The 17407-nt window shown below is 43.3% G+C and overlaps 1 pseudogene across 1 annotated transcript; it reads right to left on the reverse strand.

Moving 5' to 3' along the window:
- Nucleotides 1-1544: 1544 nt before the first annotated feature.
- On the reverse strand, nucleotides 1545-15844 carry LOC144143145 (estradiol 17-beta-dehydrogenase 2-like; annotated as a pseudogene). The gene is made up of 5 exons (XR_013317077.1): nucleotides 15640-15844; nucleotides 10175-10381; nucleotides 8031-8213; nucleotides 5724-5856; nucleotides 1545-1881 (listed from the first exon to the last, which is right to left on the reverse strand). The product of XR_013317077.1 is annotated as an estradiol 17-beta-dehydrogenase 2-like (transcript).
- Nucleotides 15845-17407: the final 1563 nt, after the last annotated feature.

A 17407-nucleotide genomic window follows, 5' to 3' on the forward strand; every position in this document is an offset into this window, starting at 1 on the left:
TCTCCTCTAATAAAGAGCTTTCTCTCTCTCTCTCTACGGTCACTAGAACTGTCTCTAAGAACCTCGCACGAGCCTGCCGTGTTCGTTGCTCGGCGATTACGACGTACCATTTTGCCCGCGTCGTGCTGCGTCATTGTGCCATTCTGTCCCCGTGAGGTTGTTGCGGCGCGGCTTTGACGTTTCGCTGTATGGTATTACGGCGTTTAAAAGCAATTCGGTTTGGGCTTGTGTTCGCTTGTTAGTGTTTTCTGAGGTTCGTTGTTTTATCACAGCGTCCTGTCCGATGCTGTAGATTAACAAATAGTTAAACGTACTACTGTACTGTACTGTACTGTTGATAAAGTTTGGTGAACCAAAGCAAGGTTCCGACCCGACAGCAGAAATTGACATTCTTTGAGAGCAAAAATCGTAGCAGGTTGACATGAATACTGCCTTAACTAATTTATCCTGGCTAGAAGCTGGGAATCAAATGGCCGAGGTCTGAAATAGCTGCTTCTTACCAATATAAAAGTCACTCGGGCATGTTATTCGGGTTAGAGGTTATTTACAATGGCCGATCGTGGCAGCTATCCTCAGAAGTTTCCCTTGCCTAAAAATGAATTGCTATAAGGCGAAGACATACAAAGCACTTGGAAGGTTTTGAAAGACGGTTTTACATATGAAGATGAATTTGCGTTCAGTAGAGCGCAACGTTTAAATGCAAAAACAGAGTACTTTAGGCCAAACAAATAGTAATGTTAGATGGAGGGCACTATGACATTGACCTGTATTTGGAGTTCAATATTAACTGCGGAGAACTTTAGGGGCTCGGAATGTCGTCCGTCCAATATCATTGGGCGTCACGTATATCGAATGATGCATACCAAGTTATGGGGATTGGCGCAGAAGAATTTGTTTTAGCCGTGAAATCCACTTACGTAAGACATAATTGGGGAGCAGAATAAATGATTTAGGAAGTAAATTCAAGAGAGAAAAGAAGAAAGAGGAGTGGGAGACAAAATGAAAGTCGTCCTGATCACAATAGTTCTTGCAAGGCAGATGAGCCGTGTCTGCAACGAATGAGTGGACAGACTGACATACGTCCCTACAGCAGTGGCCCAGCTTCTTCGGGACCCCAAATGACAAAAGCACTGGAAGGGACAATGGCAGTACTAGGCACCTCCCACGAATCTCCAGCAGCCTTGTCCGATGATTTTTGTTGTTCTTCACTTTTCTGCGCAAACTCCCGTGGGACACCGACCAGAAACAGGACAAAATCAGGGGTTTTATAGCCTGAATCGATTAAAGCAGATGATCAAAAGCAATACAATGAGAAAGAAAGCCCAAACACATAAAGAGAAAAGCAGAACACAAAAGGAAAAGCAAAGCACAAAAAAGACGAGGAAACCACACAAAAACACAAGCAAAACCTACATAAACAGAAATTAAACACAAGTTAATCACACCAAGAACAGAAGAGAAACACTGGCAAATCACTGGTCCGCAGTGCCCGAGGCTTTCACGTTGAGTTGAACAGCATTACTTTTTTATTGCTGTCTCGAACGCTATTTTCTTCTCTATACCGTTGCAGCCCACCGCGCTACCTCGATAACCTCGTCCACTATTTCGGTTGGGGTAATTTCGTACAGCCACCTGAGGCTGCTCAGGAGCCAGCCGCCAGGCCTGTAGATGCCCTGCGGCTTTCTGTCTCGAACAGCCATTTTCATCGCATCCACCGCTTCTTGGAGGTCGTCCCGCATGAAGGTCGACAGGAAGACGTTTGATCGGTGTTTCAAGCGTGCCGTGGACTTCTCAGTGATATCGCGACGCACTCTTTCCGGTAGCAGATCCAGGTCCCGGCGGAAATTCTCGAACAAATCATCAGCGTTGCTGAGTGGTGTCCTGTTCGCGGAAAAGAAAATTAAGACGTTAATTAACATGTAACTAATTTGCAAATTATTCATTCCTTATATGGCTGTTAAAAGTTGGCTGAAGAATGATTATTGTACCTTGAAAAATCTAGAAAGGGCGAAACGCGAGTTTTAAGGTAGTGCCGGAAACATTATTTATAGCAGGCCTTCTCTGCACACATAGTGATTGCCAGGAGTGACGCGTTTGGCTGCAGCCTCACCTCTCGTTCGTGTGTTTCTCTCCTGAGAGTTCTCACTTCAGAGCGCTTCACGTATACACGGTATCACACCGTTATGCAAACGGGGCCGCCGTCATATGAATAGACGTGCTGGGACGTTGTGGTACGTACGCGAGGGCCTTTCGAGTGCCCTGCTGGCGCATATACACCAAGAAGTGCATCTCGAAGCGAGTGTTACCGACTAAGAACTTTCGCGAAAACCAGCGTCAGAATGATTAGGCTTTAAAAGGGTGATTACCAAGGGACTGGGTGCTAGCCGAACAGGCAAAAACGTAATGTTTTCAAGGATTCGAATATTTTATTCCCTCATAAGTACGAGGGGGTAGGCTGGAACTAAAGGCTGTTAAAGCGTAATAGAGGCCGCAGCCCCCTTTGGTACAGTACAATGAACAAGCAAAATTGACAAGCTGGAAAATATAATGGTTGTGTAATGAAAATTACAAACAACATGTAGAGCAGCAGCACAACATGTACAGCACCAGGAGACCACATCTTGCCTCCAATAAGCAATTTGTGGTCAGTATTCTAAGTCCGACACGTTGCCTGATTATCACTCATGCAAACTGTCGGTGCTGTGAGCAAGTACGAAAGCATAATTACAATAGCGGTATGCACTTCGTGGAGGAGATTGGCTACTAAACGCGAGGGAATGAAGGTTAATATTGGGGCTGAAAAAAGCCAACACTCTTGAATATGCGACGCCTTCAAAACAATGGAAGCGAATATGCAGGGGCTCAGCTGAGAATAAGGAGAAGGGGGCAATTGTAACTTCTCGCGTGCACAGTCTGCCACGCTCTCAGGCCTTCCTACACAGAAATGAACATAAACAAAAAAGATTTACGTACAGAACTTTGAAATCATGGCGGTTTGAAGGGATTGAATCTTTTCGAGTGGGTGCATAACTGGCACAGGGGGAAACTTGACGCATGGAAAAGTGCGGACGGCTGCCACGCATGTCTTTTACACCACCGGTTAGTCAAGTCATGTCCATAGATAGCAGAGTCATGGCTAAGCATATACTTTGCAATCTAGCCGAAATAATAGCTTCGGAGGTCCCGAAATGCTTAAATTAGGCCCATTCTGTGCCGCTTTATTCGAATGCCAAAAAGATAGTTGACGTCAAACGTTTTTACAGACATGCCCCAAATAACAAAACACGTTGGCCATAGGATATGCCTCAAGGTAAAATTGGCAGCTATCAAAATTTCGCAGCAGCGCGTTATAAACGTTCGACCAGCGCAGATCGCGGGGCGAACTTGAGAGAAGCCGTGGAGCAATAGGCTTCACAAAGCGCATTTGACAACAGTGTACCAAGTGAAATGCTCATTGTAGCTAACAATATCTGGTTGCTTTTATTATAAGATATTTATTTATTTCAGAGCCCCCGAGGAGCTTGGTGCGTTTGAAAGATTGAGGAATGTAGGAACATATTTAGCGATTACCTAGGTAGGCAATAGATGCACATGGGTACACTCTCGGTACATATATAGGCTTTTTTCATCACGTGAGCTTGCATTTGTACCGTTCCAGGGCGTTCAAATCAGTTTTATAAACACAACGCCGCATGAAGGCCCCTGAAAACTTAGTGCTAACTTTAGAAATATATGAAGCAGGACGCCCTCCTGAACAGTGACAATGCGGACGTAAGGCGCGAGGACCTAATAATGCATAATGGCGCAATTGTTCATTTAAAATATTCATGTATTCAGCGGTAGTTCTGCCTGAGGTGATTTCTTTGGAGTGACTAGTTTCAAGAGATAGGTGTTTCAGACGAATCTGCACCCGAAAGGCTACACAAACTCAAAATTAAGCATTTCGTTTGTGAATGAGTAATACTTGCGTATATGGGAAAAACTCCAACGGCCGTATGCGTGGCTAACAACAATTCAGTATCAACGGAGGAAACCGCAACCGAATTTCCTGAAGGAGCAGCCTGGCGACGCACTCTCCCCTGTGAACTAAGACTGTGTGTGTGTCCCATCTTCTATCTGTACGATTGTCAGAATGGCACAGACATCCCCATTGTAGGGAAGACGAATGCTGCATTGAGGTTTCGTGCATTTTTTGCAGGCTGGTAGGCCAAACAAATCATTCTTTGTAGCTGTATTTATAATTTACATCAGAAAAAATAATTAGACGAAAAACGGCCTTTTTTGTAGTTCACGTTTCACTGACATTTTTCCATCGTTTCAAGCAGCACATTATAACAGCGCACGGAAGGTAACACGAACTGATTTTATTCACTTTCAATGAAGCATCCCCAACCCAATCAAGTATAAAGTTGTCGCCACCAACCACGCTTCGAATAAATAAGGATGCTACTGTATCTATTCTTTTTTTTGTCTACATAAACGCAGATCAAGCTTCACGCCGTGATCGCTGCATGGCAAAGAAACGGCTGTAGACTTTATGGGTTTTGTGTGTCGCATTTTTGCGGGGATAAGACCAGCTCAGTCCTTTGCACGACCACGTCGCTGCCGCGCCATCTGCATGCTTACTCACTTCCTGCCACAATGCCCCCTACGGCATAGTCGGTACACGGAGTCGTAAACCTTGATGCCTCGGGGCCAGGTAGCATTTCTGTAGGTTCTCGTGTAGTTATAACTGCTTAAGAGAGTATGATGAATACGTAAGTTACATTCTTGACTAGTCTTTCTCCTGCAGCCTGATGTCCTTATGGCTGATTCCTTGCATTGAGGTTAGTAGTGGCTTTTTAATTAAAATCACAGTATTCTTTAGTCTCTCTGCAAAAACAGTGTTACGTATACTGCAACGGTTCAGAATTTTTCTGTTTGGAAGCGCAAAATTTTTCAGTCTTTTTACAGCCGCTTCCTTAACCAGAGCTTACAAGTGATCCCCTTTGGAATAAGCAGCTTTGCAGAACTCATTCCAAAGACTATACGTAGCCCACCATACTTTATGTGAAATGGATATCCTATCCTGAAAAAAATTTATTATTTTGTGGCCGTGACGCTATCTTTGCATGGGTTTCAATCCCTCAGTTACAGAAAAAATTACCCTAATATACAGTCATTGTTCTTAAATGCTTCATTTACCCGCATGACGTGGTAACGAGTGTGTGCTGAGCGGTATTTCCAAGTTATATAAAACGGTATTAGTGTGTACACGTCCAAATATGTTTTCTGTAACAGTGGCGGCAAGGAGGCTTCGAATAAAGCGTGGCAGTCTAGTGTGCCGCGTCATGGTCGCTTCCGCAAAATCGCAAAATAAATCGTATCGGTCCTTGTGCTTCCATCGAATGATCTCCCTTGGAAGCTCACCTCAAACAAAATTGTTCTTGAAAGAAATAACGAAATGCGTGCCGAATAGGATTGCGTATTTTAGCTAGGTCACAGTGACGAATAAATATAGCATGAAACTTTGAATTTATCTTCGTTATAAAGGATTCTGGGACATGTGGCGTTCACACATTTAAAAATAAGTGTGGTTAGCAGCACTTACAACAGCGAACCCTCTAAGAAGGCACATTTCATTGGCGCTAAAAATACATTTAGTCAAAATAGATAGGGGAGTTTGCTTGAAAAAAAAAAGCCTGAAGAAAACGCCCTCAGATTGACAGCAAACAAGAACGAACCTATATCCTCCAGGAGCAATGGTGCACACTCGTACACCCCTGCTGGCATACTGGCGCCGAAGTCCGTCTGCCAATGTACTGCAGGCTTGCTTGGACATGCAGTAAGCCAGGAACTCTGGCATTGTCACGGTTCCTGTAGAATTTAGGATGACCAAGGATGAAGCAGTTCATGCTAAGTGTGGGCTTGGTGTAATCATACGCAGTAAAAAGGGACTAAGAAAAGGAATGCATAATGACTGAACTCGAAAAATTACAGCCAAATGAAAATGGTTATTGATTTGGTGGAGAGCAAGTTTTTCTAGGGATAAAAACTATGAGAGGTCACAGCACCAACCAAACGCCTTGTTTCAAATAACCCGAAAAGCAGCCGAAATAATGAGTCACAATTTATTGTGCAATGGTTTTATGACAAGAAAAGTGGAACACCTTTGGAAAAGTAGTTCCAAATTATCATGTAAAAGAAAATGACCTTTTTTATACCGTTAGCCAGAAATTACTGGAACTTGTTTCAGAACCATACAAAATATGAAGTTTAGATTCTTAAAGAGTGCTTGTCACTTCAGATGTTTCCCTTATGATAGAGAACTCTCGCAGTGTAATGGACGTTGACGGCGAAAGGTTATCATGCAAGAGTATGGCACAAATTGGTTGCTCTCTGAGGCGTTGAACATAGGGTAGTGGTCTGATTACTAGGCTGCGGTATAACAGTACAAATGATCTTGAATGCTTGATCCTGCTAATTCTCTTATTGTAGTTGTAAAATATGTAAAATATGTCGCATTTATATTCGCGTCGAAATCTTAACAGGTCAATAGCTGAAGTAGAGCGATTATCCAGCGCATCATTGTGGTTGCATGGGTGCAAAGCGTCTTTCCAGCGTTATTGATGAATAAAATCATATTGCTAAACAGTGCACGCATTTTCTGTGTTCTGGGGGAAATTGAGGTCCTACCTGGCACTATTCATTACCATAAAAAACACTTCTTGTTTGAACGTCTGAAGCTGCTTTGTATAAAATGGAAAATACTTTTAATTAGGTAATACATCTTTTACGAATGCTCATAAGTGGAGCAAGATTTCCAGCCCTAATTCAACAGTGTACAACAATAGCACCAAACCGAAAAGAAGTTCGCTTTGTTGTGTCCCTTAAATACACAAAAAGCTGTACGAGTCTTTAGACGAAAGAAAGAATATGTGGATAATTTTCTTATTTGTTAAAACCTCCTTATTGTAGGCTAAAACCAACTGCGTAGAAGATAAGCTCCGACGTAATCCCTGCTGTAGTAATACACCCTTCAAATTGTAGTCATTACGAAGAATATGAAGCACGAATCAGAAGTGCCACCAAAAAGTCGAATCTTTCATGATCTTCAGCTAATAGCTGTATCGAAGGGTTATTCATATAGTCACAACACCACATATCATTATGTTCACTATCTTGACTTACCAGGAAACTGCACTAACGAGCTTTTCCAAAAATTACTAACTCGTAAAGCGAATATGGGCTTCACAAAAAAGAGGTGCCTGGGGATAACTGCACTAATAACGTGTTATCAAGCGGCAAGCAGAGACATCTACAGAACCATTATTTAAAATCAAGGTAAAAGAAGAACGCATGCTATGAACTTAATGCTTCTAGGCACCTGCTACCCAATTATCGACGTTTCGAATCAACTGCTAATTTGACCATGCAGGTTTTGATTGCGTTGCTTTAAATTGCTCCAGGTTAGGACATGCCTCTGATTAGAGCACTCGCTATCAATTATATTGCCAGGGTATACTCTTAATATAGGTCTAAAATCGAAGGCTCTCGGCCGGCTCACCAGCAAGCGTTGTGGATATACAAGCATGCTGCTTGTATTCATGCAAGTTACGCTGCACTTACTTTGAGCTGATGCTAGTGGCAAAGTATTCTCTTGCCGAAAGCATCGAAACGAAATCTTTGTCATTGCAAAATATTTGTGAATACCAATTTTTGGCCCACACATATACGGATTCAGAGTCTGCGGAAAGAGCGGCGTACCACCATGCTTAGAGACCAGAAAAATGGTGGTGAAGAAATGCTGTAATACGGAGCACAGATAAACAAGTGCGCAACACATTCATGCTCATGCAGGAAACACAGTACGCTGACAAGTTTTTAGCAAAAGCATTTCATTAGTTATGTAACAATTTATATTTGTGAGCTAACCTGCCACACTTCGATCATAGTGAGATTTTTAAAGCAAAATCAGACTGAAAAGTAAAGCGTCTTGACAAACTATCGCTGACAAAATGCTCCAAAATGAAAGCTCCGCTTGTTCAAACCAAAAAAGCTGGTCACGAAGACCAGTCTTCCTTTGGAGTTCTGCAACAGAGGTAGGAAGGCCGTGGCGATGAAGAGTGCGCCAAACGTGTTGACGTCGAACATTGATCGCACTCTGCTCATGGGTTGCCAACCGATGTAGCCCATGCTGGAACAACCGGCATTTGCGACCACTGCCCAGAGGACTGCGAATACAACAACGTAAAAAAATTGTTAGAATACGCGTGTACGTCACAACACCAGCTGGGCAGCAGCAATTGTCGGGCTGTTATGACGCTTTGTGAGATGGAGTATGTTGCCGTCGCTACAATGAGTAAAACATTTAGTAGAATAAGAGATTTGATAGCGTGGGTTTGGCTCCTGTTTGTGGTTGTGGCTAGAAATATTGCAACAATAGGAAAACGCACAGCTTACCGAGAGAAAAGTAGTTCTGAAAGTTGCCATAGCATCTTTAACTTGTTCTAACGATATTCTTCGTTAAAGAGCTTTTCGATTCAGGCTTTTTCCGCCTGTGGAAGTGCATTGCTTGAAATTATGCTAAAACATAAAAACTGCAACAACCTCAAAATATTGCGTTAAGGGGACCTGAAGTCAGCTAAATAATAACATTCTTGGAAACTCCCCTTGATGACCAGTATTACTCTGGGCTGGGAAACTCGCCTTGATGAGAAACTCATCAGATTATCTATTGTTGCTTGGGGATATCTAACACTCATACTTCGAGGTGAAATGCTAAGAATCCCTTGACTTATTGTCGACAAAGGGATAGTAATAAGCTCAATACCCTAGTAAGACTTGCACCTATTTTATTTTTGCCTCTAAAAATACGCAACTAATGTTACAAATACGACCAATCGGAGTCCGCCGTTATGAGACTTCTAACCAGAACTAGCTAAGTCTAAATCAATAATTTGTCACACTAAACATTGTGTAACGTGAAAGAGTCAATAAGAACATTCGATGTAATAATAAGCTACTGGTAACGCTGATAATTGTAACGCAAGGAGTCATCCTTCTAGATATATTTTTTGCCTTTAGAAACATTTTTTTCCTGGACAAATATCTCCACAGCCTATTTTAATGCCGGTATTTTGTCTCCCGAAACTTCTTATTTAAAAAACATTGTTCGTGCACCACAAAGAACCTGGAACTGCTCTATAAATACGGCCCTGCATAGAGTTAATTTATACAAAGGCCTACTTTACGAGGTAAGTGGACAGTGAGTTACGTAGTGCCTGTAAGGACAACTTAAGTAGAACCACGACGGTTCGACTGCAACTGCACTCGCACCATACTATATCAAGAGAATAGCAGCTATGGTCCTCCCACGAAAGTGTGGCGTCGATACGCTTGCAATTTATTTTGCTCCAAATTGTTGTGCTCGCTTGTATGTACACATCATTACTCGCAACACAGGAGCAGTATTTAGCAAATGTCGACAAAACACATGTTGAAAACCTGTATGTTATTTTCTTGTTTTTTAACAAAACACCGAAGCCATACGCCATTTCAGCCAGTACCTATCTATCGATAAATTTTGGGCACCATCAGCGTCAAAACAAGCTCCGGGTAATATTGCTGTGAGCACAGGGCATCCTGGCAGAGACAGCCTGTACCAGCAGCGAGAAGCAGCTCAACTATCTTCCTATAATAGCAAGGGGATTCTTACAAATGAGAATTAACTACACTTATAAAAATGAGTATAAACGGGAAGACATGCAGATTCTTTCGGTTTTGTCTACGCGTGAATGCTCTCACACCCTACAACAAAATGAAACGCTAAACGTTTGTTTTTGACTCACAATCCGAAGCCTACTATTGAAAATTTTCTATGATTGAATGTTTCAGAGCAGGCTCTTTCTACAGCCTTACTTTCGGGCGTCATTTATGCTAATTTATTGTTCTAAATGGAACTACCATATTTTAATAGTATTCGGAACACTCGAATCTTCAACCAAGTTGTCGTTACTCAGGGAGTGTTAGAAAAGAACGTTTCGCAACATAGAGCGCCATCAAAGGCGTGAACAAAGGCTGCGCATTAGGATGTAGGCGTCACACTCTGAGTATCTCACCAGTTTATTGTTCATTGCTACAGTTTCTGTCGTCGGCTCGGCAAAAAAGCGGTAAAGGCCCTCACATTTCTTACCCTTCCCATCCAAGGTCTTTTCAACAGTATCCAGGGCTCCTTGAATTTCGTCATCTTTGGTGACATTCAACTGCAGCACGTGGACGTTGGTGCAATCCTTAAGAAGCTCTGCTCCGGGGCCATTTTGGTCCATGCAGCCGGCATACACAAAAAATCCTTCTTTTGCTAACTGCGTCGCCAACATGTGTCCAAATCCAGTATCGCAGCCTGCAGTAAAAATAAGCGGCATGCAATGAGGAAATACTGGTTTTTTATAAGGAAAATACCAAGGCGCAGACCCCTGCTTTAAGCATACACGAATGCACACAAAAAGTTGGCCAATTGTAAGGTAATTATACATTTGCAGAACCACCAATATTGATTGTACTAACCGCACACAGAAGACCACGCACAAATACCACGCACTAGGACACGGATAACAAAAATTACAACCGCATACAGACGCACAAACCAAGCACGCCACTTTCGAAACCTTTCCGGAAGCTAGCCAATATCGTTGAGCGCTGGAAAACAACGATCCAAACACTTTCGCGAAATAGAAATCAACGATAATTGACGGAAGAGAATATCACAACCTCATCACCTCCAGAAACCGACGGGATCAAAACCAAGTGAAAGGTCAAGATCGAGGCCCTGACGCCAGTGACACAGCCCGAACATCTCATCCCAAACAATATGAACTGAGCAAGGCAGTCTCAGGCCCCACTACTGTTAACGCCCAAACGTTAGCAAGCTTCAATTGCAGTAGGAACGGGTGAGTGCACCCAACAATAACTACACCTTCGAACCTTCACACAAACATTTTGGACAAAATACTAAAATAGATCATATGTGAGGGGCCATGTACAAGAACTGCTTGGTAAACAATTTGTTTGTTCGAGCATATAAGTTATCCAGTATGAATAGCTACAAAATTATACGCACACGTTCATGCTGAAATAAAAAATACCACAGAAAATGTGGGTGATGATGCAAAGCGTATGGTGCTGCCGATGCAATAAATAACCCAGAAAAATACCACTTAACCAATACGTACGGGGACAGGGACGCTGACAAAGTGTTTCGATAGGGTCATCATGTACATCAACTTCCGTTACTGAAACGAAATTAGGTGAGGCACAAAGCTTTGTTAAACGCCTTCCCACGAAAACAGTAACCTCACTCAGACACCCCAAATAGCTGCTGCTAACCGCTTACAGCTCCAAGAACAACGTAGTGGACACAACTATAAAACAATCACAAATGGCTCACTGCGATACTTACTACCGCTCTGGCTTTGCAATGACACTGCACAAGCTCAGTGTGAACGCGGGCTGCCTAGTACATTACCCAAACAACGTGGAAACAAAACACTGGTGTAGTACCGGTCAAAAAAACACCTGCTAACCCGCTGTAACAAAGTTAGCTGCAGAAACGGAGCCAATGGCAGACAAAAAAAAACCGTTTTTGTCGCGAAAATTTCTGCCGCAATGCAACGAACGATGAGGGAAAATGAACCCTGCATATAACAAAACCAGACTTGTTAAAGGAACCAGCATAGCGTCTTGTAGTCATCGTTAGAAGCAGGTATAAAAAGAGACAAAATACATACTTGAGCATTTATACAAATCACCACTGACAGCCACCAGATCCCCCTAAAATTGAGTTTTCACTCTGGGTTACTGAAACGCAGGACACTCATCGTCTTGATATAGAATGGGAACTCCGAAATACCGTAATAGATCCTCAACGCTAGATCTAACCCACCTTTCTTAGCTTTCTCATGCACGCTACCCGTACGTGAAGCACCATGCCTTGAAACCCGTCCAAAGAACTGACAGTAACATGCCTGCAGACACCGTGAACGTGCACTTGGGCAATTTTTGATGCAGTTTCGGGCGATGATCCTGCTCGTCTCATAATACGATAGACAACACAGTGAGCTGAACTGCGGGCTTCAAGGTTTGCTTACAGATCAGGGTCATTCCAAAGGCATGGACATCATCACGATACCAGAAAAGAGAAGTTCAAAACAACCCCTTGAATGAACTAAATAAACAGCACTGTACAAGCACACGCACCAGATTTATATTTATAAAAAATCCCAAACACCGAAAAATTCCCAGGTCAGCCTACACCTCATCCACGTGTCGCAGGCCAGAAGAGGACAAGTACGGTGAGGTCAAAAACAAACGTGCACGAAAACACTGAAGCTTAGTATAGATAGTCCTAGCCACTACAAATGGGTGTCTGTTCGTGTAGACATAAGGACTTCTTATATCATAAGCCCATTGATAATGTTTTGAGTACACCAGGAAAAAAGTTAACCCTGGCCCTTTTTCTAGCCCTTCATTAAGCCCTGAATTTTTTCTTTCCACCGAAAACATATTTTTGCGTTTTCATTTCTATTTGGGCCATACAAGCTTACAAACAAAAAAGTTACCTTTCGATGCTAGTTATTAGAGATTTACAAGCTTGAATTCTAATGAGGTTATGAGGCAATTACAATTTAAAATTACAGTAGAAAACATTTTTTCTTATGTTTCAAATTTTGGAAAGCACTGAGCCAAGACACACAAACTAAAGCAGATAGTTGCACTATTTTGTAGAGTTACAGTCATGTCATCGAACTACGACTTCGGTCCATGGGGTCACCCAGACGTCAGCCTAGTCTTCACTGCAATGCCTTCCTCTTTCTAGCGTTCAGCTCTAGCAAAAAAGGAACAATGGGGATATTTGTCGAAGGAGACATCTTTGAAGAACTATTTTCCAGATAACTAGCTGTTTTGATTTTGCTATGGCAGTGCTAGAAGGGTTCAGAGTAATGTCCTAAATATAGTACACCAGTGTCTAATGGGCTAGGCCTGGTCGACATGAATAAACCGAATTGCAAAACACCAATAAACCAAATAGCACACCAGCTCTTGCACCTAGAGGTACAAGGACCACCACCCAAGAACGCACCGTACAAAGCCGCTATAAGTTGCTGCTGATGGACCACACAAGAAAACATCTCACAGGGGGAGAGAAAACTGCATTATTTCAATCAACGGGCCTCGAGAAAGTCGTGCGAAGCACGGGCAGCGAGGGAGAAGGCATTCTTACAGGGCGCTTAAACGTTTGACGGCAGTCTGGTAGCCGCCGTGAACAGGTATCTAATCACAGCACAGAGAACCGGCTCCTTCCTTGGAACGCTAATTATCAAACACGTTAATCAAACGCGCTAAACTATTACTCTAATTACTCTAATCGAACGCGGCATACCGTTGCCTCTCCGCTTCTTCTGACTGGGTACCTCTGGCGTGCACATTTTTGCGCCATATGGGAGCAAACGCTTGGAATACACCCTGCTAATCCAACTACAACCCACCTCGAGGAAAAAGGAATATTTCGAGAGAGCATGTTTGTTTTCGAACACACCTACGAGTCAAGGGAACGCTCACCGACATCGTCCGGTTAAAGGAATAAATAAGGGATTACCGACTGCTTTTACCGGGAGCAAACTTTACCGAAAGCAAACTCGGTGTCTGCGCTTGAAAGAACAAAACGCTCCCAATGAAACCCGTATGTCTGGCAAAATGCGGTAGCGAGCAGAGGGCGCGGCCATTTCTTTCATGCCTAACCGCTACTGGAAAAGTGCGCTCGACCGAGTCAAACACACGAGTCGCGGCACACGGAAAGGTTCGGTGTTCTCACCCTCGATCTTCGACACAGCAATAAGCAGGAGGTCGCACTCCCTTTTCGCATCTGTGATCTGCAGAATACTCTTACCGATGACTCTTTATTTTACTCTCATATGGGGGCCATACGGGCTAGTGACACGGCATCTATACAGCTTCGAATCAATGAATTGGCGTTGCCCACAAAACATCTCCGTATAGTCATGCCGGGAGTAACAGACATAAATACAACGCCCATACATCTGCCCTAGTTGGTGGCAATATAAAGACAATAATTGAGTTCTTCGATAATTAAAAAGGTGTTACCGATATCTTGTGCTTCCTGCAAACTTAAAATTCCAGAAGTGTTTGCTGCGTTGACCCCTGAAAATTTCGGAGTGCTCGCATATGGTTTTCTGTGCCCACTGGATACGGTGACGAACTTACGCCGACGAAACACTTCATCTCTCTGTGGATTTTCCTGCCTCTCAATACTCTCAATACTCCACTCTCTCTCAATACTCTCTTTCCCAATGGGGTCACGCGCCTTCACATTTAATCAATAGGTACAGTCACTACTCTGTATAAGATAACCTTTGTTCGTCCTTATCTCCATTAGGATCCCGCTATTTCAACGTGGGTTTGAACGTTAAGTTTTGCTGCCTACTTTCTGGAGTAAAGGTTTAAATCGTACCGCAAGTGGCCCATTCTGTTATATTTGCGAATAAATTCTGCATTCTCTGGTTTCTGCTCTCTTACGTATTGCAGCCTTTAGCTAATGTTCAGTGTTTGCAGCGCTGTTACCGCGATGCACCATTGCTCCAGAAGCTCGACCAAAGAAAGACGAAAATATGATATGTACGAACTTCGTGTAAAACCAGTATGCCGTTTAGAAGCGCAGTTTCTTTCGCCGATGAAGACAACTGGCGCTTCTTCTTTACCGAGCCCTAAAGGTTCCGAAGCAGTACCGTACGTACCAAGAGGTAATCGAGGGTTTTAGCAGTCCGTATGTTTCGTTTTGCATGTGGTTACCATGTTGACCGGGACCCGTCTGGCCACTTGCGCATTCGTCGCGGTAGAGAGATTAGTTCCACGCGGCGGCCCCCGCCATGCCCGTGCATTCGCCACAGTGCAGTGCGCCTCCTCGCCCTTCCGTGCGCAAGCGCAGCCGGGTCCCGGTCAACACGGTAACTACATAAAGGACGGAACAGACGGACTGCTATGCTAAAACTCTGTAATGAGGTGAGAACACTTCCTCACTAAAGCATGTCTCAGTAAGACGTCCCCGCTAACAACGCACGTAGGAACACTTAACCAGCATAAATAGTTCGGCAGAAATACATATTGTCAAAAGTATGCGTCCTGCACCATTTGGTACAGAAGCCTGGTACACATTTCGCCGCTTAAGAAACTCAGAGAAATGTTCTCGAAGCGCGTCATTGGATAATGCGCTAGCTGTTAGCGGAAATATAAAAGCACATTTATTGGTCGTAGAAACATTCTTTTACAGTGTTTATAGCTATACGCAGCAGCGCGGTGACGATTTGCAATTATTTAAGCCATAGCACATTTTTCCCAAAATGATTACGACCGTAAATCACTTTTTAAGACCATAAACCCGAACGTTAGGGAAGCTGCGTGAAAATGTTTCGGGATAAAAACAACATCATTGGACTAGTCCTTGAACGACAACAAACTTTGCATTGGTAGCTACCCTAGCAAAATCCCACATTACCATTCCTGCCTTTATGATTTGTATTTTTACACGTCTAAGTCAGGTGCAAACTCAAACAGAACGTGCCAAGCGATAGCGAGCAAATGTCTCACCAGTGATCAGAACGCTCTTTCCTCTTGGATCCACCTGACCACTGAAGAAGATTCGGCGAAAGCTGCACAGTAACCAGTATGCCGAAAAAAGGGCAAGCATAAGTAGGCCGATGTTGGTAGCGATGTCAAGAACCCAGGGTAATTGCGATATCGCCAGCCACAGGAAAGCCGCAAAGGGAAGTATTAGTTGTGCCATGGTCGGCATGTCCTGCGCAGAAAGTGCATTACGCTTCAGGGAGTGTAGAAACAAAGACGACAAAGGCCTAACTGTACTTAAGAAAGATAAGCTGATGTGCCGCAGGAGATAATGTAGTTGAAGTATGCATTCCTGAAGTATACGTAATCGTCTTTTCGGTAATATTTATATTTACACATCGCTGTCGGTTCAAGCGGTGATTTATAAATATAATTATCGCTGAAAAGACAATTCCAGCGACACGCCGGAAGAACTAGTCGGATATTTGTTGCTTATTACCATTTGCGATATCGAAAACTTTTTATATTGATAAAGGAAAAAAGCCGCACATCAGGGAAACTACTTCTGGTGTTGATCAATCGAAAGTACTGCCTTGCGTGGTTTATTACTTTGCTACTGTATCAAAACTAACAGTTGCACACAAAAAAATGCCGTAACGCTGCTCTCAGGCTGCTTCTGGTAACAATCATCTGCTTACTCTTTTTCTTCCTTGGCAAAACATCGGTAGTGAGTTAAAAATCTTCTTAGCAAGTGAGTTGCAGAACGCTAAACTAAGCTTGCATCACTATCCGCATACCAACGGCACAAAAGATGAGCACACAAGCACCACGGGAAACGTGATTAACCGAGCAGTAGAAAATGTACCACCTGCCGGCAGCTGCAGCTTGCAGTGAACGCCGGAAAATTATAAAGATGAGTCGACCCACGTTAAATAGGCTCTAGAGCACTTTCAGTAAACGCTTTAACTCTTTACTTCGCGCATGTAAGCGGTGCAAAAGGTATAGTTATCGCCAGCGCGGAGCCGCACAGCGTGATTTGATCCTCGCAGCAGACATGCCTTCCGTTTCTCCACTGCTTTTCTGACTTTTTGTTCGAGGTGGCTATCGAATTCGTTAAGTGGTGCAACTGAAGGAAAGCCGGCAAATAGCTGCCACACCGCTGTAATTTCCTAATTCCAGCGGTCAAAGAAGGCCAAGAACGGCAAAGACAGAAAAACCTTTTGAGAGAGAAGTTATTTAAGGGGCATACCGCAGTAATTCCTGCCTGAGGAACTTTGCGACCCCCTAATCTAAGTACCAGATATATTGGTTGACCACATTCTGCAAACATATTATATTTCAAAGAAAATTGAAAAATGTGTTGCAGGGTTCCTTTAAGATGGATTGCGGTGCCCGAAAGCTGAAACAACTCTCTGCGCTCATACTAAAATTAGTTAGGCGGGCATAAAACTACATAACCCTGAAAAGAAATCACGTAAACCTATTATCTGCATTGCCCAATTGTAATGCACTGGAAGCAGAACCGAAGAAAATATAAACGCTTTCTACTTACTACTTAACCGTCGGATGATATTAACCCATTTAGTCATCAAATAATGCTTGAGAACTGCGATTCGAACTGTGCATCTCGCCCACACCAGTATCTAAAGGTCGACACGCAGAGTTAACAATGACGTTTCACAGCCGTAATGTCAGCGCCTAAAGACGCCATCATCTTTGTCTAGTGCATGCTACCTGAATTTCCTCGAAGGCAGCTCTTGTTCCTCAGCAATTGCGGTGCCCCTTGCTTACA

This window comes from Haemaphysalis longicornis, unplaced genomic scaffold, assembly GCF_048455015.1.
Source record: "Haemaphysalis longicornis isolate Haplotype H1 unplaced genomic scaffold, Haemaphysalis longicornis Haplotype H1 scaffold_6, whole genome shotgun sequence".
Classification (NCBI taxonomy): domain Eukaryota; kingdom Metazoa; phylum Arthropoda; class Arachnida; order Ixodida; family Ixodidae; genus Haemaphysalis; species Haemaphysalis longicornis.